This window comes from Gorilla gorilla, chromosome 14, assembly GCF_029281585.2.
Source record: "Gorilla gorilla gorilla isolate KB3781 chromosome 14, NHGRI_mGorGor1-v2.1_pri, whole genome shotgun sequence".
NCBI lineage: Eukaryota > Metazoa > Chordata > Mammalia > Primates > Hominidae > Gorilla > Gorilla gorilla.
Genome location: NC_073238.2, coordinates 100,294,160 through 100,316,297, shown reverse-complemented (window position 1 = coordinate 100,316,297; position 22,138 = coordinate 100,294,160). Strand labels below are relative to the sequence as shown.

At 35.9% G+C, this 22,138-nt stretch overlaps 1 long non-coding RNA gene across 1 annotated transcript in view; it reads right to left on the bottom strand.

Moving 5' to 3' along the window:
* Positions 1-8,542: 8,542 nt before the first annotated feature.
* Positions 8,543-22,138, bottom strand: part of LOC109029384 (uncharacterized) — a 190,121-nt gene continuing 176,525 nt past the window's right edge. Inside the window, exons 2-4 of the long non-coding RNA XR_002008444.2 lie at positions 20,016-20,143; positions 10,866-10,958; positions 8,543-8,829 (exon numbers count right to left, since the gene is read on the bottom strand). This is a non-coding gene — a long non-coding RNA (uncharacterized lncRNA). The remainder of the gene's footprint in view (positions 8,830-10,865; positions 10,959-20,015; positions 20,144-22,138) is intronic.

Sequence of the window (22,138 nt, the reverse complement as noted above, 5' to 3'; positions counted from 1 at the left end):
TAGTATTAGCATGAATCAAGGTCATCTGCAGAGTGAGACAACTTCTGTTACTTGCACTGTGGTGAATACTGACATTCACTGTGGTGAATACTGATATAATATGTGAATCTTCTGCTTGTACCTCAGGGAGTTTGTGTAAAATTAACACCATGTTTACTTCTTCCATTATTGAAGGAACATTAAATAAATATTTTTTTTCCTTTTAGACAGAACCACATTGTGTGGCTGTGTCGATTTTTTTAGCTAGATAGATAAACATTGGCATAGTAATTTTCACATGAATTACTATCAGTCTATTTCAAAATTTAGTGGTTATCAGGTAACTGGGAGGTCCAATGCACATGGCCTGTTTTTGCCTAATACTGTATAGCTTTGGCTGTAAAATTACTATTTTTTCACTGGTGATCATTTGGGTTTATGCTTATGGGTGTACAGTTAGATTGGTGAGGATAATAATTACAGTTGATGCAGGCACGAGCTTTCTCTATCCAGAGAAAGAATCCAGTGCAGTCAGGTCAAGGCATATTTTCACCTGGCCTTGATGGTAAAGATGCCGTGTAGTCCACTTTTTAAACCTGGGCTTCCTTTGTGCCCTTGGGAGCAGTTTTATGATGCTATAATCATGAAGGTTTCTTGCTGGCTTGGAGGGCTGCTGCTGTGATTGCTTTATTCTTGGTTAGTGGCACAAAGTGTTTTCTAGTCCACAATAAGATAGCACCCAGCCATTCGGAGCCTATTAGATGTGAGGCCAGGTTGTAATTTCAGACATCTCTGTAATAATATCTGCTTTGCAATTCCAAAAGGCAGGTGGAGAACTGCCCCTTTGGTGGGTATTTGCATTTAACATGTTGGGAGATTTGTTCTATTTCTATCCAAAGCCCGAAGCTCCAGAGTGTGGCTCCACAGATGAATCAGCTTTTGATAGAGCATTCTGCCAGGTCCATTGCAATTTCTATAACTATTTACCTATACTTATATTTGGGCCTTGACTTGCACTACTGTGTTATGGCCCGTCCAAAAGTATGACATTGCGTGAATGTTGTGCTATGTTGTTCAGACATCCACTGAGAACTGAAGAGAACTGCCTCAGCTCAAAAGAGTTACTAGTCAATAACATATCCTTTTCACAGGGTACCTCACACCCAGTCACAGGCCACTGCAAAGCTATGAAGCCCCATCTGTCTCTCTGTAATTTAGGACAACTGTGAAGGGCTATGCCCTTCACAGCTACCTATATATGATCAAGTAAATCATCCTTTCCTTCCCTCCCTTCCTTCCTTCCTTCCTCCCTCCCTCCCTTCCTTCTTTCCTTCCTTCCTTCCTTCCTCCCTCCCTCCCTCTCTCTCTCTCTTTTTCTCTCTTTCTCTCTTTCTTTCTCTCTTGACAGAGCCTAGCTCTGTCACCCAGGCTGGAGTGCAGTGGCGCAATCTCAGCTCACTGCAACATCCGCCTTCCGGGTTCAAGCAATTCTTCTGCCTCAGCCTCCCAAGTAGCTGGAACTACAGGCACCCGCCACCATGCCTGGCTAATGTTTGTATTTTTAGTAGAGACAGGGTTTCACCATGCTACCCAGGCTGGTCTTGAACTCCTGACATCAGGTGATCTACCTGCCTCGGCCTCCCAAAGTGCTGGGATTACAGGTATGAGCCACAGAGGCCAGCAAAGTAAATCATTATTGTGACCTTGCCATAGCATAAGATTTCCCTTTTTCAAAATCTGCTTTCTTCCTAGTAATTTTCCTAGACACTAATCTCCACACAGAGTTTGCCTCCTGGAAAATATGATCTTAAGCAGATGTTTATCAGCAATACCTTTTTATACGTGGGAATTTTGGGGGTGGTGGTATTAGTTTGACCAGTAATATCTAGTAAACTTATAAAGATTTCTTCACCTGTTCTTTTCCAATGGACTGTCACACCAATATAGGATGCCGGCTATTTCTTCCCCATACTTTTCTAACCATAGCAGGAGCCATTAATTAATGAATACTCTGCTTCCTTAGGCACTCCAGATCTGTTTTTTGAGCTGTATTGATATTGCTCTCCTGTAACTAATGTGTATCTGTCACCCAGATAGGAATATTTTAAATGATGCTAATTCACTGGGTTACAGTGACTGGAGTTCCCATAAAATATCTATCTGGACTTTCCAATAAGGAGGAGGCCCTGTCAGTAATAAATCCTCACTCAATTCACTTTTCACTCCTAAGAACACCCAAAGCTAGAGAAATGTGTAATCCCCTCCCAAGAGATGGGATTTAATCTTACCAAATAATATAGATTACATATTTCATCAAGCATCACTATTTCTTGATGATTACTTGTTCCCTGGGACCCTTATACTGCATAACAAGGGCAGAGGGTATGTCTTCATTCGGTGATAACTATGTAAGTTCCCAGGTGCCACTAACACCGGCTAGGGGTGAAATCTACAGGTCTTCTATTAGGGACACAATCTAGTGGAATTCAATTTTATTTAATCAAATCAGTTGTGACCCATCACCATTCCTTAGGTTTGTAAACATTGTTCTTAGTTGCTATCAGTCATCCTAGGGATACCTAACATGAAATAGAAGTTTCTGAGTATGTACTACCTTGTAGCCTTTGTCATTTGCCCCATCTCTCTCACCCCTTCTCTTTTATCATTTGTCATGCTATAATTCAGAGGCAGTATACTGTGAAATCAGGAATTCTCAGTTTCTTCCCCTGCAAAATGGGGATCATAATAGTACCAACCTTAAATATCCAGTTGTAGTAAGGGTTATTACTTGATAAATGTAATATGCATCTTAGAACAATATTTGGCACATAGTAAGTATTCTATAGTATGAACCATCAATTATAATTACTTGGGCAGAAACAGTTACCAGGCACCTCCTGTTTGAGGAATTGCCTTGCCCCATCCTCTGGAGGTGAAAAAGAGAAAATAAAGCAGATGCAGGTAACACTATAGCATTCCGTTTTTGCATAGATGCATAGAACTAGAAGAATAGCAATTTCCTCTTTAGAAGACAATACTTCCAGATTCTTTCTCATCCTTCCAGCTTTATTCTTTCTCAATAGCATAAATTTTATCTAACAGAAGGAACTTGTGCATGCTTGGAGTATGCCTGTGGGCTCCAACCTCTCTACACTTGAGTGGTAATTAAATCAATCAAAGTCTTTCTCTGCTATGATTCCAAGTGCTTTCCGAGAGTGCAAGCTGCCTGAGGCAGCTTCTTCCCTTCTGCTTTCAATTAAGTTATCACTGCCCCCACCTGTCTAGTGAATTGAGAAAAAAGGAACATATGTCTTCCAGGAAGACACTCCACTTCCATTCCTGTGTTTCGTGCTTCTTGGCTGGTGCAGTGTATCCCCTGGACCCTACTCTCACACTGCTGGGCAGGGAGAGATTTCTCATAGGACTCCATGCTCTGCTGTGAAAAATCACAGTGGGTTTCTGGCCATCTCTTTCTAGAGAAGGGTCTTATTCTATTTGCACTTTAAGACTTAAATCAACAGGTAAATTTTACAAAAACATTTGTTTTTATGCGCAATAAAATAGAACATAGAGTCAGAGGATGGTAAAAATGAGCACACTACAATATACGTAGGAAATATTTTTTTCAATACACTTAAAATAAGCAATTTCAGGTCGGGATTTGTCAGGCTGGAGAGTAGTCAGTGAGCATGCCCCAGCTTTCATTCATGATGGATAAACTGGTATTGGGTGCTGATGGTTTAAGGCCTTTCGAGAGGAGATCCTGCCAGGCTAAGCGTTATGGTTTGGGTTTGTGTATCCACCCAAATCTCATGTCAAATTGAAGGAGAGGCCTAGTGGGAGGTGATTGGATTATGGGGGTGGATTTCACCCTTGCTCTTCTCATGATAGTGAGTGAGTTATCGCAAGATCTGATGGTTTAAAAGTATGTGCCACTTTCTTCTTAGCTTTCTCTCTCTCTCCCCTGCCACCATGTGAGAAAGGTGCTTACTTCCTCTTAACTTTCCACAATGATTGTAAGTTTCCTGAGGCCTCCTAGTCATGGTTCCTGTTAAGCATGCAGAATTGTGAGTCAATTAAACCTCTTTTCTTCAAAACTTACCTAGTCTCAGGTAGCTCTTTATAGCAGTATGAGAATGGACTAACACAGAAAATTGGTACCAGGAGTGGGGTATTGTTATAAAGATACCTGAAAATGTGGAAGTGACTTTGGAACTGGGTAACTGGCAGAGATTTGAACAGTTTGGAGGGCTCAGAAGAAGACAGGAAGATGTCGGAAAGTTTGAAACTTCCTAGAGACTTGTTGAATGGTTTTGACCAAATGCTGATAGTGATATGGACAATAAAGTTCAGGCTGAGGTGGTTTCAGATGAAGATGAAGAATTTATTGGTAACTGGAGTAAAGGTAACTCTTGCTATGCTTTAGCAAAGAGAGTGGTGGCATTTTGCCTCTGCCCTAGAGATCTGTGGAACTTTCAACTTGAGAGAAATGATTTGGGTATCTGGCAGAAAAAATTTCTAAGCTACAAAGCATTCAAGATATAAATAAAGTGTATTTACAAAAGAGTAAATTTTGTGAAATTTATAAAAGTGTACGTTCCTTTGCATGAAGTAAGATTATCTGAAACTGGAACTTATATTTAAATGGAAGCAGAGCACAAAAGTTTGGAAAATTTGGAGCCAGCCATGTGGTAGAAAATAAAACCTCATTTTCTAGGGAGAAATTCAAGCCTGCTGTAGACATTTGCATAAGTAAAGAGGAACTGAATGTTAATAGCCAAGAAAATGGGGAAAATGCCTCCAGGGCATTTCACAGACCTTCACAGCAGCCCCTCCCATCACAGGCCCAAAAGTCTAGCAGGGAAAAATAGTTTCATGGGCCAGGCCCAGGGCCCAGCTGTTCTGTGCAGCCTTAGGACATGGCACCCTGCATCCTCGTTGCTCCAGCTCCAACCATGGCTAAAAGGGGCCAAGGTACAGCTCAGGGCATGGTTTCAGAGAGGGTAAGCTGCAAGCCTTCGTGGCTTCCATGGGTGTTGGGCCTATGGTTGCACAGAAGGCAAGAGGTGAGGTTTGGTAACCTATTCTTAGATTTCAGAGGATGTATGGACATGCCTGGATGTCCAGGCAGATGTCTGCTGCCAGGTCAGAGCCTTCATGGAGAACTTCTACTAGAGAAGTGTGGAGGGAAAATGTGTGGTTGCAGCCCCCAGATGTGAGAAGAGGGCCATTGTCTTTCAGACACTAGAATGCTAGATCCACTGACAGCTTTTACCATGTGCCTGGAAGACGCAGGCACTCAACACCAGCCTGTGAAAAAAGTTGAGAGGGCTGTACCCTGCAGAGCTACAGAGATAGAGTGCCCAAGGCCTTGGGAGCCCACCCCCTGCATCAGCATGCCCTGGATATGAGACATGGAGCCAAAGGAGATTATTTTGGAGCTTTAAGATTAATGATTATCCTTCTTGGTTTCAGACTTGCATGGAGATGGTAGCCCCTTTGTTTTGGCCAGTCGCTCCCATTTGGAATGAGAGTGTTTACCCAGTGCCTATACCCCTATTGTATCTTGGAAGTAACTAACTTTTTTAAATTTTTTTTTATTTTTTATTTTACAGACTCATAGGTTGTAGGGACTTGCCTTGTCTCAGATGAGACTTTGGACTGTGGACTTTTGAGTTAATGCTGAAATGAGTTAAGACTTGGGGGCTATTGAGAAGGGGTAGTTGTATTTTGCAATGTGAGAAGAACATGATACTTAGGAGAGGCTAGGGGAAGAATGATATGGTTTGGATTTGCGTGCCTGCTCAAATCTAATGTCAAATTGGAGGAGGGGCCTGGTGGGAGGTGACTGAATCGTGGGAGTGGATTTCCCCTTTGCTGTTCTTGTGACAGTGAAAGAGTTCTCACGAGATTTGATGGTTTAAAAGAGTGTGGCACTTCCCCCTTTGCTCTCTCTCTCTCCTTTTGCCATGTGAAGAAGGTGCTTGCTACCCCTTAACCTTCTGCCATGATTGTAAGTTTCCTGAGGCCTCCTGGTCGTGATTCCTGTTAAGCTGCAGAACTGTGAGTCAATTAAACCTCTTTTCTTCATAAAGTATCCAGTCTCAGGTAGTTTTTAATAGCAGTGTGATGACAGACTAATACACTGCAGGAATCTCTGACCTTATCCCTGAGAATTTATAATCTTAACATGGTGAAAGGCCAAAATAATTACTCTGTGTGACACTGAAAACTACCTTTTTAGCAAGCCAATTTCATCTGGATCTAACCTCTGTTTTCTTATGGTTTTTATTGTCATACCCAAACCATCATGTTACACAGTCTCTAGGAAATGTGCAGTGACTAGGCAGCACACACGGGTATGCACATTGCAGCTCTGTGTCCACACTCAGTATGGAGCACAGTGGATTCACAGTGTGAAATGATCCAGAGGAGCCTAAAATCCTAAACTACCTGCCAGTTACCAGTGGTCTGTCTATGTGGTCAAAAAACAAGTGCTGTAAAAGCAAACCAAGTTCTAATAGAAGGTACGTGCTAAGGTATGATGCCCTTGGTGGGCATCTCAGGACCCTCGTTCAAACATCCATAGTAATTATGTCATCTTAGTTGGTTTTTGAGGTAACACATAATCTATCATTTAAGGTAGTGCCTGGCATTTAGTATGGTTGATCAAATACTAATTCATATGCTTCAAGAGCCGAGATCGCACCACTGCTCTCCAGCCTGGGTGACAGAGTGAGACTCCATCTCAAAAAAAAAGAAAAACAGAAAAAAAAAAAGAATTTATCTCTTATTGGACTTTGGACATAGACATCATATGTGCATTTAATCTCACTCTAATATACCTATTTTTTCTTATATCAATACTGTAATAACTCAACTTTCACTAATGATATTAGGTTTTTCAGTTTTCTCAATTACAGTGTTGGTTGGGTTTATTTAACTTCATACTTCAAAGTAGAATCATGGTATACTTCTTTCAAAAAAATCTCAAGTCCTGCAATAGTTGATGAATAGCTGTTTGGGGGGGCAGACAGGGGAGTGTTTAAAATATCTTAATCAAATAGGAATAAGGTTTGTCCTGTGTTTGAGATAGCAGAAACAATTTGAAGCTGTGGTAGTTATCATGACGAAGACTGGGAATTCAGTCTCCTGTAAGGGCAGCTCGTAATTAAAACGAACATAGGGAATGCATAGTATTTAAGGTAAGAGCTGTTCAAATACGTGGTCTCTGAGGTAGAGTTGGCAAATGAGGTGAGAAGCAGACTCTAAAATCTTGCTTTAAGCAGCATTTTCTCGCTTATTAATCTGACAGCCTTTTCTGCTGCTCTCAAGCTAACTACAGCAGTTCTAATCACAGAGAGAGCATGTCAAATTGCTCTGGACTCAAGCCCATCAAAAGTGGAATGCCTTCAGGATTTAAAGAACCTTGAGGGGTCAAAGCTCTTACTCCCTATTTACTATGTCGTATACCATCAACTTTGGTGAATATAGACAAGGAATTAAAATACTCATATGCCTGTCTTCTGTTTTCCATTATCTATTTTACCTATTTTATGAAGTTGTACAAAATTGTATCTCCTTTCACTGGAGATTTTCTCTTATTGTTTAAGTGCTGCAAATTTTGATACTGTCACATACAGAATATGCTGTGTTTAAATGCGCCGTTATAGGAAAACAAGCACTAATCATACCCCTGCTTGAATCTTCAATTTGTTTATTTTCCAAATTATTTTTCCCATGAATATTTTCCTATCCAATGAGTCCCAAAGTGACACAGAGCATACAAGCAGTACTTGCATTGCACTATACACTGTTTAATTGAAACAGATGTATATCAGAACCCTATCATCACTTTGCGCGGTTCATGGTAAATGAACACAAGAAATATCTCTGAAATCTAGGTCTATGATTCTTTCTTTTATTGCATTCATATTATGAAAACAGTGTTGGGTGTCAGATATATTTTAATCTATTACTTTTTATTTACTTGTTTTAATGATTCTCATTAAATCTCTCACTCTTTGATCTGTCACCTTTCAATAGTATCTCTTTCTCCTCTGTCTCCTCATCAATTGTCAACAGCTGAGCTGAGCTGGAGACAGTTGAGCTGCCAGATGTACAGTGTTTAATTAAGAGAAGTAAAAATGAAAGTAATAGTCAAGCCTTTAATCACTTAATTGTGATTGTATAAGGGAACAATGAAACAAGAGAAAGCATCAGCTCTCTTAGTGTTCCAGTCTCCCCCCATGGAACAGCAGCAGGCGGGCATTGCTAGTGGATTAGGGCGGATGTGGGGGGCTTTTCACTGCACAGGGAGCCTCAGACAGAAGGCCCTGCTCTTTTATTGACTTGAAGGTGGTGTCAAGGGAAAAGAGAGAGGAAGGGCTTAGGCCTGAAAAAGTACTAAGTACTGAGTCAAAGAGAGGAAAAGCATTTCCAAGGTCCCCACTAAGGAGAAGTCTTGGCAGAAACACTTTAGAGAATAACTTAGTTCATTTGGACTGCCATAACAAAATACCATAGACTGGGTAGATTATAAACAACAGAAATTTATTACTCACAGTTCTGGAGGCTGGAAAGTCCAAGATCAAGGCACCAAAAGATGTAGTGTCTGCTGAGGCCTCGCTTTCTGTTTCATAGCTGACATCGTTTCACCAGGTCCTCACACAGCAGAAGGGATGAGACAGCTCTCTAGTCTCTCTTTCATAAGGTCGCTAATTCCATTCATGAACACTGCACCCTCATGACCCAATGGTACATAAATGTTATGTCCATAACATAGGCTGACAATTGATTCTAGACTTTGACCTTAATCATTTTTCTGTGGCCTTCATCATAATTTAATGCCTGTGGGAAAAATGTAAAGTTAAATAATGTTATTAATGTAATTAATAATGTATAATTGTGGGTATATGTGTATACACACACCCCAATTTTTACTCTCCACTTAAATGACACATCTTACTAACACTAGCATGGGCTAGATTTAAAAAAATAGATGTCTTTTGACAATTTGGAGTTTAGCCAACATTCAGTATGGGAGCCTTCCTAGCCTTCCTTCTGTTGTCATAGAATGGGGCTATGGTTCCATTACTTTATTTTAAACCACACATTACTGTTTTTTAAAAAACAGAAAGTAACCCAATCAATGCCAGTTTTCAATACCAATGGTAGTCACTGAATAAAGTGGGTAAAGGAGGCAAAGAGATTTGACACAAGTTTAATTATTCCTGTGGTATGGCTTCATAATTGTATTGGATGTTATAGTAAACAAAACTCATAAAGATCACTTTATCAACCACCATGGTAAGTGTTATTCACCAAAATACAATAAGTAGTTCTAGTTATGCAAATAGGTACTTGTAGCATGAAAGAAAGGTCCCAGTGACATCATCACTCATGGATTTTAAACAGGTGTTTTATTTCAAACAATTTAGATGGAAGTGAAAGTGATATGCCCTAGAAAAATTGTTAAATGATTCAAAAAGTGACCTTATTCATAACAAAGATGCTGAAACCGAATATATATGTGTATATAAACATACATATCTAAATTGAATTATCTTTTTTCATAAAATGCAACTTAAAAAGTTTTATTTCTAAAAATATAGTGTCATATGTAGTATGTCACTTTAAGTGTGTATTCTTAAATTGAAAAATTAAAGGCAAGTCACAATTCAACTATACATATTATATAAATGTTATATATTAAAAGTGATAAAAATATGGGAGATTTTCTTTTATTCAGAGTTGTCTCATGTATTTCATGGTGATTGAAAAAAAAAACTTCAGCCATATTAAATTTAAAAGAGTTTCATTGAGCAATGAACAATTCATAAATTTGGCAGCCTCCCAAACCAGAGTATGCTCAGAGATGCCAGCACAGCCACATGGTAAAAGAAGATTTATGAACAGAAAAAGGAAAGTGATGTACAGAAAATGCAAGTGAGGTAGAGAAAAAGCCAGATTGGTTACAGGTTGGTATTTGCCTGATTTGAACATGGTTCGAACAGTTGGTTACATTTGATTAAACAAAACTCGGGGCTTGGTACAAGTGTGGGCTACAGTCTGTTTACCATCTACTTGTTATATTTCAGGATGTACAGAGAAACCTTTATTCCAAACTTCAAATATGAGAGGAGGCAGATTTAGGCTAAACTTGATTTAACAATGTTATATATCATGTTACCATTTCTGTATAGAACACTATACTTTGAGCCTGATTTGAAACCACTAAGCAAAATGACAAAGATCCCACTATGTTAAAGAAAACCTTAAAGCTCCATTTTATTAAAATAGATGCAATACACTTATCAATTTTATTCTTAGAGGAAAGTGTTCAATCACAAAAGCAATGCCTATTTAGAACACGTTTTGAATTTGTTAAGAAAAGGCACTTAGTTTGTACAAAGTGATACTAACTCATTTATTCATGTCCTTGTGTCTCTGGCACAAGAGATAAAACCTTGTTAGTGTTATTTATACAAGTTTTGAGATAAAGAAGAAAAAGGAATCCCTGTTGCTGTATTTTTTTCTGCTTTCCTACTTTTGGCTGAGCCTCCTGTAAATAAATTACCTTATGTAATGCCTTATGCAAACAGATTTAAAGAGTTCTTTTTAACTTTTGATATTACAGGTAAGAACTTTTATAGGACATTTTGTTTTTAGTCCCTCCTGTATCTTCTTGCATGATTTTTCTTGGCACAGGATCTTCACTGATAGCTATTGTCTGGCCAGGAGGTCCGGCAGAACCACTAGCTTCTTGGGAGGCTGATGTTATTGAAGCTGCTTTTCCAATTGCCAGCAAATGATATAAATTATAGGAGACTGGAAAGGTCACCTCTGGAACAGTCCTACTTAAATTAGCTCAAATGATCACTAACCTGCAGGTAGAGAGAGAATCTGAAGCCCAGGCCGCAGGAGTGGTCGTGCCAGCCGACAGCGGGCTGGTGCCTCGACCCCACATTAGTTTTCATCTGGAAAACAAGATCAAAGCACAATTGTGGCTGAAACTCACTTAGATATACTTTTGAAATGCAAAGATTTTTTTTCCTGATGTCTTGTTTCTTTAAAAGATATAACTATCTGTTTTTTGGTCACTTCAGTATGTCTATATTTTACACAAAATATATTTGGTTACATTAAATCTCATTTCAAAATAGGACTTAAATTTATTACATACATAATATGTATACATATATATTCATAAATGTAGAATGTAGTAGAAATATAAAGAGTCTGTATCACTCCATTGTAGTTTCCTTGAATATTATTTGCTAAAACACAAGTGCAAATGCAATGACTTTCTGTTTAATTTATAATACCTAGGACCATACAGAATCACTTTGAGTTTGTTTCTGAGTCAAGCTGCTTGGCTGTAAAGTCCAACTCTCCTTGGGCAAATTGCTTAACCTCTCAGTATCCACACTGACACAAATATAAAAACAGCATAATAATACTTAGCTCAGAGGTACCTAACAGCCAGTACAGCCAACTGCCCTTGCTACTCTGTTTGATGTGGTCCTGTGAGCTTCCTGCTAGGCAGGATATCAACTCTTTAATTGCTAGAACATACTGAGGTACAGGGAAATGCACGGAAGAAGCTGGTATGGCCAGGGTAGAAGTGGAGTGTATAGTGGAACAAAAGTATTTCAAAAGTTTATTACCAGGTGTGAGCCGTATGGAGCATACTTGCAAAATATTGGCCTTGTTTGTGAGCATAAATTAAGTTAGTATGCAGTTAATATGCATTACACTTTAGATAGCACCAGGCATATAATTTTTCAGAAAACTCTTTTAGAACTATATGCTGAAAATGTTACAATATGAAAACTTAGAGGCCTGAAAGATACATTGGGAAATTAATGTGGGAGGTTTTGCTGTCTCTGAAGAAGCCCCTAGTGTTCCACAGGCATTTAAATTTTATCCAGTTGTTTAGAAGAGATTACAAGACCACAAATTCCTTCCAAAAAGATGGGTTGATGGAGACATGGCCATTAAATAACATTTCTAAAGAAGTTGCAAAAACTGAAATAAGATGTACATACACTAAACCCCAAAATAAATAATGTTGATTAAGTTTGTAATGATGTCTTTACTAGTAGTAAGTTCAGAGCAAGTCAGCAATTTGGTAGTTTATGAAATGCAATGTTTGTTGTCTTTATTCATGTTTAACAGAGAAAAGCAACAGTGTAATACAGAAAAGTCTTTGGACTTCTTTGCACTGCTCATCTGATTAGATTGGGCCAACTCATGCTAATCCACTTTTTGATTAATTTAAAGTCAACTGATTAGGGATATGAATTACATCTGCAACATCCCTTCACCTTTGCTATGCAATGTTGTTAAAGTGAGAATGGTTACCCCATCATATTCACAGATTTTGCTCTCCCCTCAGGGGAAGTAATTATACACAGTGAGTAGTACACCAGAGGGCAGGATTCTTGAGTCCATGTTAGAATCCTGCCCATCACAAGAGTGTTTAGATAATCCAGAAATGAGTGACATATTATGAACATAATTGCTGAAAATTATTTATCATCCCTCCAAGTGGTATTATTCAATGGCTATTTAGAGAAACATACGTTTTTATGTAGAATGATATGTTCAAGTTATTTAACCTACACAAATATTTCATGCAAAATGTGACTTTTAAAATATTAAAATTTTTGTTCTATAATCTTTGCTCTTATTGGACATAGCCATATTTTGTGGACTAAAGAAGTTCGTTGATAATAATTATAAAAGTAGACGATGAGAGAAATAAAAAGTGAATTGTGTGTTCCAGAGAAACAGAGGATACTTGTCAAAATTTATTATAGTTACAAGAAAATTGTCCATCTTTATAACAAACATTTTAAAAATCTGTTCAGAACATCTATCTGAACAATAAGATTTGGGCCCTTTCTACAGCAAAATAGTCACAGAGAGCAAAAACAAATGCTTTTGGAAAACATAAGAAGAAAACATCTTTCTTTTTTTGCATTTGTTTGATGGAAAGTTTATTTCTGGCCTAAGGCAATGTTTAATTTAACCTTAATATATTTATATGAAAAATCTCCCACGTAATGTTGAAGCTTAAATTATTATGGATTACAACTATATGTTTTCAAAATGAACATTTAATAAAATAATTAAATGCCCTGTCATGTTTTCAAAAACTAAAGCTGAATTTCCAACAGTATTTCTATTTCCAAAGCTCAGCATTACTATATTCAAAATAAATTTTATTAACTGATATTTGATCCACATTTTACATCACTTTTTTGCTGTCATGGGACAACAGCATAAGACACAGCAGAAGCACTGTTCTTTGAAAACTGCACTGGTATGTTATTTGTATTGACTTAGATTTCTGTAACTATTGGGACATTTATGATTGCTGCTCTTATTGAAATTTTGCTCTGAATTTTTCCTTTCCAGAGACAAGAAACCTCAAGGTTTCCTCTAGGGCAGAAACAAAAACAATAGTCATATCTTCTTAGGAAAATATATGTAAAATTGCCTAGTTGCCTAGCCTACCGTATGCATAAACCTCATGTCTGTGAAATTGTGTTGATCAGATAGCATTAAGAGTTGGGCTGCTTTTGGATAAATATTGGTAAAACATATAAGGCTTTAAATAATTATTGTCTACTACTTTCTATTATATAGGAATATTAATACTACTAACATATGCAACATTTTAAATTAAAAATTTATAAAATGTTCAAATTCTCTAGAGTTGATTAGTCTAGGTTTTTTAACTCAAACCATGATGTACCATCATGGTGGCAAATTGGAAAGAATATTTTCTTCTCTACAGTCAGAGAGAATAGGTTTCAATTCAGGCTCTGTCATTAATTAGGTGAACCTAGGTCAATACATGTTTTAAACTCTATGAGTTTCAGATGTCTTACGTGATAAAATAAAGTTTTGATAATTAACTAACAGACAAATTAACCAAGTTAATCAGGTTTTTTGTTTTTTGGTTTTTTTTTGTTTTGTTTTGTTTTGTTTACCATAAATGCGGTAACTACCTGGAACATTTTTCCTTTCTTACCTCATCTCATTTTTCTGACTAACTCCAATTAGTCATAATTCAGCTGTCAGTTTAGTTATCAACTCTTGTGGAAAACCTTCCACGGCATTACCTTCACCTCATCCCTTCTTAGACAGATTAGCTGCCCCTGCTCTTTGCCCTTTGATTAGTCTTTGCTATAATCATAGCCCTATCATTGCCTTTCTCTTCCTGTTCTATCTCTAGCTCCTAGAAGGCTGTCAGGCAATGAAGACATACACTTATATAAATTGCACTTATATATTGTCTTTAGTCCCAACAGTACGACCCAGTCCACTGATAATCTTAGTGAGTTTAAGTGATTTTTCTGGATTGTTTATTTGAATGTTAATCCCATGAAGCTGCAGCCTTTGTATATTTGTGTAATGTTAAATATACTTGATAAAAAGGTAGGTACACAATAATTATTTTTGAAAAATTCATTAACAATAAATAGCAACAACAGAGTACTTACAGAGTGCCCAGCATATAATTATTTACAAATATTAATGCCTTCAAACATTCCCCTACGTCTCACATATCAGAAGTCAAATTGTTTTTTGTAATTGACTTAGTACTTGAGCCATTGATACCTTGGATTTATAAACACCACATGTACAAAAAGGACTGACTAAAAATAAAATGCTCTATTTAACTAGTAACGTAAATAAATCACTGTCCCACCTTTAGATAGCATAGATCTTGACACAGATCTACGTGACACAGAAATCGGAGAAGCTAAACGAGGGATCTAACTTGCAAGATGGATACAGATAAACATTCGCACATACACATTTTAGGAAGGAGATCTAAATTGCACAAAAGCACAGAAAAATTGTAATAAAGTTAAAATAATTACATAAATATAAATAACACATATAGGTAAAAACTTAAAAATATAATAATAGAAATGATACCAACTGATTTTATGTTAGAGAAGACAATAAAATGGTTTTAAATGGATCTGTAGTGAAATTACATAAGCATACCATTTCTAAAGAAATACATAGTCAATGAAATAAATATTATATGACTGTGATTACTTGCATATCCCCTTTTGTGAAAAATAAAGCTATCTGATTTCAAAATTGAATTGCTAACATACCTATAATTTTGTATGTGTTCATATTAGAAATTAACACAATAAAATTAATAACAACACATTCACAGATTCATTAAAATACCTTTCAGAATGATGTTATTTGTACTTATTTTCAAGTTTTTTGTTTCATATGTAGTGTAAACTCTGCACGTGGGAAACATTTTTAAGTGTAACTCATGGGAACAATCTTATTCTAGGATCCTTTATGGGAAACTATTGTTAATATACATAACATGAGAATGGCCTAGTTTCCAGGAGTTTCTCAAAACTCCAGATAAATATACATTGGATCTTAGCCTAAAATCCTTGGCAACTTTTATTGCCCAGGGCTTACAGATACAGTTGCTTGGATGAATGAAATACTTTCAATAGTAATTATCGTGAATGGAACAAATAGTTCCATAAAGAGTCGGACACAATTTCCATTCTATTATAGAACAGAGTTTCAACTGAACCAAAAAATAAACAAACATCTTCAAAGGTTTATTATGTTGGTGCTAATATCTTCACTCTAAAATGGTTCCTCCATTTCAAATAATTGCTCTATTTTTATCTTAACTTGATTTTTCATATTCTGCACAAGAAAACATTTCTTGGTTTGGCAATCTGTTACCTGAATTTAAACATTATTTTTTTCCTCTTATTTTGATTTAAAAAGGAGAATAATGTTGAGGAAGAAAAATCTTAATACTCTTTACAGAGAACATGTCAAATGTATTCTAAAACAATGGCAACTTTGAAGAAGGTATGATTTCTATAAGACAGAATGCTATGGTAGAATAATAACGTCCTCTCCAAAATTCATGTTGAAACCTAATTCCCAGTGCAACAATATTAAGTGATATGGCCAATAAGAGGTGATTATGTCTTTACAGCTATGCCCTCATGAATAGGATTAGCACTTTAATAAAAGGGCTGCAGGTAAAAGAGAGTGCTGTCTTGTTCTTCCACCTTCTGCCATACAAAGGCACAGCAACAAAGCACCATATTGGAAGTTGAGAGCAGCCCTCACCAATGTCTGTACCGTGATCTTTGCCTTCCTAGCCTCCACAACCGTAAGAAACAATTTTTTATTATTTAGAAATTACCCAGTATGTGATATTTTCTTGTAGCAGGAAAAATAAACTAAAAAACATAGTCATGAATTGCTTAATGATGAGAGTACATGCATTGTTAAGTTATTCCATCATTGTGCAAACATCATAGAGTGTATTTACACCAACTAACATGGTATAGCCTACTACAAAACTAGATTTGTGTGGTATAACCTATTGCTTGTTATATTTAGATGATACAGCCCACTATCCACCTAGATTGTGTGGTGTAACCTATTGCTTATAGGCTACAAACTTGTACAGCATGTTATTGTACTCAATATAGTAAGCAACTATAACACAAATAGTGATAGGAATTTTTCAGTTCCATCATAATCTTATGAGTATATGCAGTCTGTATTTTACATAAATGTCATTTTGCTGTGTATGACTGTATTTAAATTTCTAGTCCAGTTATAAGACATAAATTAGGACATAAAAGAAGTTTGAATCCTAACTAATATGAAAACTGCAAAGTAAATTCACTTACAATTTCTAATAAAAAGTGTGTAATTATGATACTATCTTTACATAAAATGCATATTATATAACTTATGTCCTCTTTTTATAATCTTGTACTTTTTAATGATACAATTTTTGTAAACTATTTTAATATATCTTTGCTTCTCAGTTCTGGGAGGAAGTCAGTGCACCACCAATTAGCTCACTGTAAAATTTTCAATTCATAGAAAATTGCAGGCAATGATCAAGAAAGTGTTCCGTTCCTCCAATTGTTTTGCTTGATCTCAAAGTTATTAACTGGGTCAAAGGTCTAAATGTAATTGGTTGTAATTTAGTGAATAGAATTATATATTTCTTTGCATCAAAGGTTATTATATTGATGTCAAAGATCACTAAACTCTATCCAGAATTAGTTTGATGTGAATCTAAAGAGGGATGTAGTCAAAGAGCTTAGGCTAGAGAATAATATTCTGAAATAGGTCAAACCTCTGAAATTCCCTAGCTTCGAAGGAACAAGCTGTGCGCTGCAAAGACAAAAAAAAAAAAAAAAGCATTTTAAGTGCTTTTTTTTTTTTAACACTTAGAAGAGTAGTGAATGCTTGGTAAAGTATTGGCAGATGGTCTCATTACATAACATGGCTATTAAGGAGTGTCATCACTGATAAAATGCAGTATGCTACCCACATTCAAAGTGGTGAATTACAGAAACACAATTCTGCATTATTGCTGTTCCAATGGTTGTACTATAAATTATGCCATTCCTGCGAAGTCATATCTTATATATGAATATTACACAACAGAAAGTTCTAAAGCAAACTCATATCCATTATAGGAAAGAAATACTAAAGCTTTATTTATTCTTGGTTGGTGTACAATATTTCATACATACAGACAGAATATACGTAGCATAGATGAAGAGTTTTTGGCACCTCCTCCAAATATGATGAAGAAAGGCAGCTCAACTTTAGAATTCAGGCCAAGACTCTCTCCTGTGCTTAAAGAGCCAATTGCTCATGGAGAAGCTTTCCTGTGCCCAGTGGTGTGGAACTGCGTTTTGTAGATATGTTCTAGGAAAAAGTTTTTTATGCTTAAATGACCTCCTTTGCTGATTCAAGAACAAATTAAATTTCAACAAGCCATCTTTTGATTCCGCTTATTTGGATAAACTGAAAATCCAGGGGTACAGCTGTTAAAAAAAATTGCTGAGCTAATATTTAGAATGATATTAGCTGAATTCCTCCTACAAGAGTGTAAGCAAGGATATTTCAGAGGCAGGAAGAAAAGATTTTTAGTCCTCCCTAGTGTAAGTTTGCTATCCATATGCCTAGATGCAGCCTGACACTTGGGCTCTAATTTATAAACTGGATGGCAGTTTGTGGACCAACATTATTGTTTGGTCCAGGGAGACATATGGAGCCGAGTGGCATTGGCCTAGCCAGGTGAAGTGAATATCAGTGTCTCATTAGACATTACTTAGAGTTATGTGAAAGAAATAAAGCCTTGGTCAAATAAAAGGGACACATTTTAAATAGTGTTTTTAAAATATGATTAAATGAAAGTTGTAGAGTGTGTGTGTATTTGTGTGTGTGTACATATGTGCATGTTCAAGCCTCTTTTTAACGTTAGATATAGAACTAAGTCTTTGAAACGCTGGTGTAGAGAATTCTAGAGAATAAACTTCTCTAATTTCTGTTCCTCATTAATATTCCATTGATGCTCTCTTAAAGTCATATATGTATCTCTTGAGGCAAGTTATCCAATCTTGATGTGAGGCAGTTTCCTCAATTACAAAATAAGTTAGTACTCATAGAGTTGTTATTTGGATTCAATGTGTCAATATCTCCAAAGTGGCTGGCTGATAATAGGCATTATATTACCTTTTCTTAAAAAAAAAAATAAAATTTCAAAAACTATAATAAAGAAGATCAGAAAGCTTTCTTCAGAAGTTTTAGGAAAACTTGCTGATTTTTCTAGATAGTAATTGTTCTGAATTATGCCAGATTTAAATTTCAAGGAATGTTTTCCTCAGCATATCTGTAATAAGGTCAGATAGAAATGAGTTAATCTATTTTCGTTTAACAAATCTTCACAATATGGAAAACAAAAAGGATAAATATTTATAGCTGTGATCAGAAAATTAGCCTGACTTCTACAATGGCAACATATAAGATTATCATGCAAAATTTAGATTCTACATATAAAATAGAATAATTTGACCCTTGGGAATAATTTATTCTGCCAGTGATATTAATAATAAAATTTCATTTTATACTGCTTTACTTTCATACGAAAAATATATCAACAATACTTAATGGTTGTTTGTTCCCCTATGGGAATGTAATATTATTAGTCCTTGCCAGAATTTGAGGTAATTGAATCGTATTTAAAGTTTGAAGGCTAAGAACTAAAGGAAATATAACTTAAAACTCAATTGAGATGAATAACAAAAATAAAAAAGTCATTGAAATGCATGTGAACCTAAAACCAATGAATTTCACACCGCCCAAATTAGGTTATCTCTCAGGAAACTAACAATTGTTTGTGACATTTTAAAAACCGAATGTTGGAATGAAAAATCCTATAGTAAAAATATGTTTATATATTTAGCCATGTAAAAAGCTTTTAAATATTTTTCTAGTTATTTCTGAACAGACACAAAATTAAGACACATCTGCAAAACAGTATATGGAACTACCTAGAATTCAAATGATGCTTTGACCATGTTTAAATTAATGTCAATGATGATTTATGTAGAAGTTTTATTGTTTTCCATTTAAAATTAATTATATGACATTTGTAATATGTACAGCCATTTTTCAAATGTATATGACTAAGGGATATAATACAAAAAAAAAAACACAAATAAACAAAATCCTCAACATGTAAAAAAAAAAAAACCTCTTTCTTTCGAAAGGTAACGTGGCATTACACATCACAGATATTTATTGGCTGAAGTGGTTTCCCTTGCCGTGAACTACTTTTGCCTATCTCATGTGAACATCCGGGTGACAATGACATTTAAGTGAGAGTCCATGTGCATTCATTACTGCATATGAAAAGAAAGGTTACATTTGGTAAAACTAACCTCTTTGTAGTCTCAGTAACAGAAGAACAATTTACACATCAAAGAGTGAGCTACCCAGCTAGACTGAAAGCTTTTCAATAGACCCTTGAAAAAAAAGAAGAAAGAAGAGGTGATCTAATCCTCTAAACCAGTGTGAACCCTAGACTGATCTTAACTATAAACAGTCTTTCTACAGGATAAAATAACTTTATCATTATCATATTTTAAAATATGGAGATCTGGTATTCTGTATAATGATTTACTCTCACATACCTGAAAACAAAATGGTGTTTCTTATTTGGCAGTAGCAAACCTTCACATTGAAAAGATGACTTGACATTCATGGTTGAAAATTCCCACTTCCTCTGTGACAGCTGGATATCTGAGATCTCATAGTCATGCTACAATGATGGAGGAATGAACAAAACAAACCGAGATCAGAATTACTTCCCTGGTGAAGTACAGGATATAAGCCATTTTCTGCTTGAACTAGCTCTTTGCCCTCTATCCATGAATTCCTATTCATCAATGGAATATTATGAATCAGTATTTGTGTCTGTAAATTTTGTCTTTTACTTTTTTCTTCTCAAGTAGCCTCACACAAAGAAAGGGGTTTACAAATAAATAGTAGGGTTTCCTTAATTGAGATGCTCTAAGTGAAAGTAATTGAGACAAAATAAATTGGAAAAAAAATAGTTTACATGAAGCTGTGAGTTCAAGTGCCAAATCGTGAGTTATGTAACCTTGCTGTTTCATTTTCTTCTTCTGAAAAATGAAGTTAATACCATCTTCCTTACTTGCCTCGTAGCATCTGGGTAAGGTAAAAGGTAAAAAGAGATGATACATAGGTGAAAGCATTTGACAGAGTACAAGCCTATACACATTTCTCATGATCACCATGCCTTTGTCCTTTTTCTGCTTTTCTCTCTCTAATAACCATAGTTCTGTCAGATATATTACATAAACTCCTGAAGTGAATGTATAAAAAGTGAATTGTATTTAGAACAACTGTAAGAACATAGGATTAAACAGAATTTCACTGACATCAAAACCTGGGCTCTTTTTATTTAAAACACTTTTTCGTTTAAAGGCCATCTAAAGTCTAAAACAATAGCCTCATTATCGAGAAATTCTCGGGATGTATTGGGAACTTAATGGCAGGTACCATGTTTAAAGAAAATACAACTGTAATCCAAAAGTCTAGTATTGATTATTTTACTAGTTTACTTGGATCCCTGTGACATTAAGAGAAATTTGGAAATTAAATGAATATAGACTTTTAAAATATTTTAATTGTTCTGATTTTGATTTAAAAGGAAATTCTACAAAATATTCTTTAGAGAGAACTAAGCTATTGCATAGCATGTGGTTTTAGGGGTGTGTTTTAATGGCTGTGTGTTTACGTGTATGTGTGTGTTTAAAAGTGACAACCTGTTTTGAATTATTGGCATGTGTGGGTATGGCTAGGATAAAAATGGTAAAGCAAAACAGGCTCTCTACACTATATGAATCTAAAACTTCCTTAATTTGTGGCCTCAATTTTTTCCCCTAGAATAGTTTGTTGAGATTTTACTACTCTTCCCAGAATAAACTTTAAATGGAAAGTACTAGTGAATTAACTGTAGAGTTGAAGAAGTGATAAATGTGAGCAGAATTTCCCAAGTAGGGTTGGCAGATTTAAAAATAATAAATAAGCAAACAAATAAATAATACAATTCAGGCTATCTACTAAATTCAAATTTCAGGTAAGAAACAGATATTTTTGCCCCATGTAATATTTGGGACATACATATACTAAAAACAAACTTATTTTTTCCCTGAGCTTTAATTTTCAATTATCGATATTTTATGCTGTGTAATAAATTACCACAACTTTAGCATCTTAAATCAATATCCATGTTTTGTTCAATCATTTCCTGTAAGTCCAACACGAGGGCATTTCTGATCAACATCTGGGTTCTCTGCTCAGGGTCTGCAATACTTGAAATGAAGGTATCAGCTGGGCTGTGTTCTTATCTGGAAGCCAGACTAGAGAAGGATCCATTTCTCCAGCCTGGTGAGTGAATTTATTTTGTTTGGTTGTATAGTTCACGGTAGCTTGCTTCTTAGAATCCAGCTGTGGAAAGCAAGAGTTTCTGCTGCTTTGAGTCTCTGCCTTCAGGGAAGACCTAGTTTTTTGTTTGTTTGCTTTAAAGGCAAAGTATAATATGGTTAGTCATACCTAGAATAGTTTCCCTTTGTATTAATTGAATGGCAATCAATTGGGGACCTTAATAACATCAACAAAATATCTCATTTTTACCATATAAGAAAGCATAATCACTATGATGTCTCATCATCTTTACCATATTCTCTTGAGTAGAAGCATGTCACAGGATCAAGACGATGGGCTTACA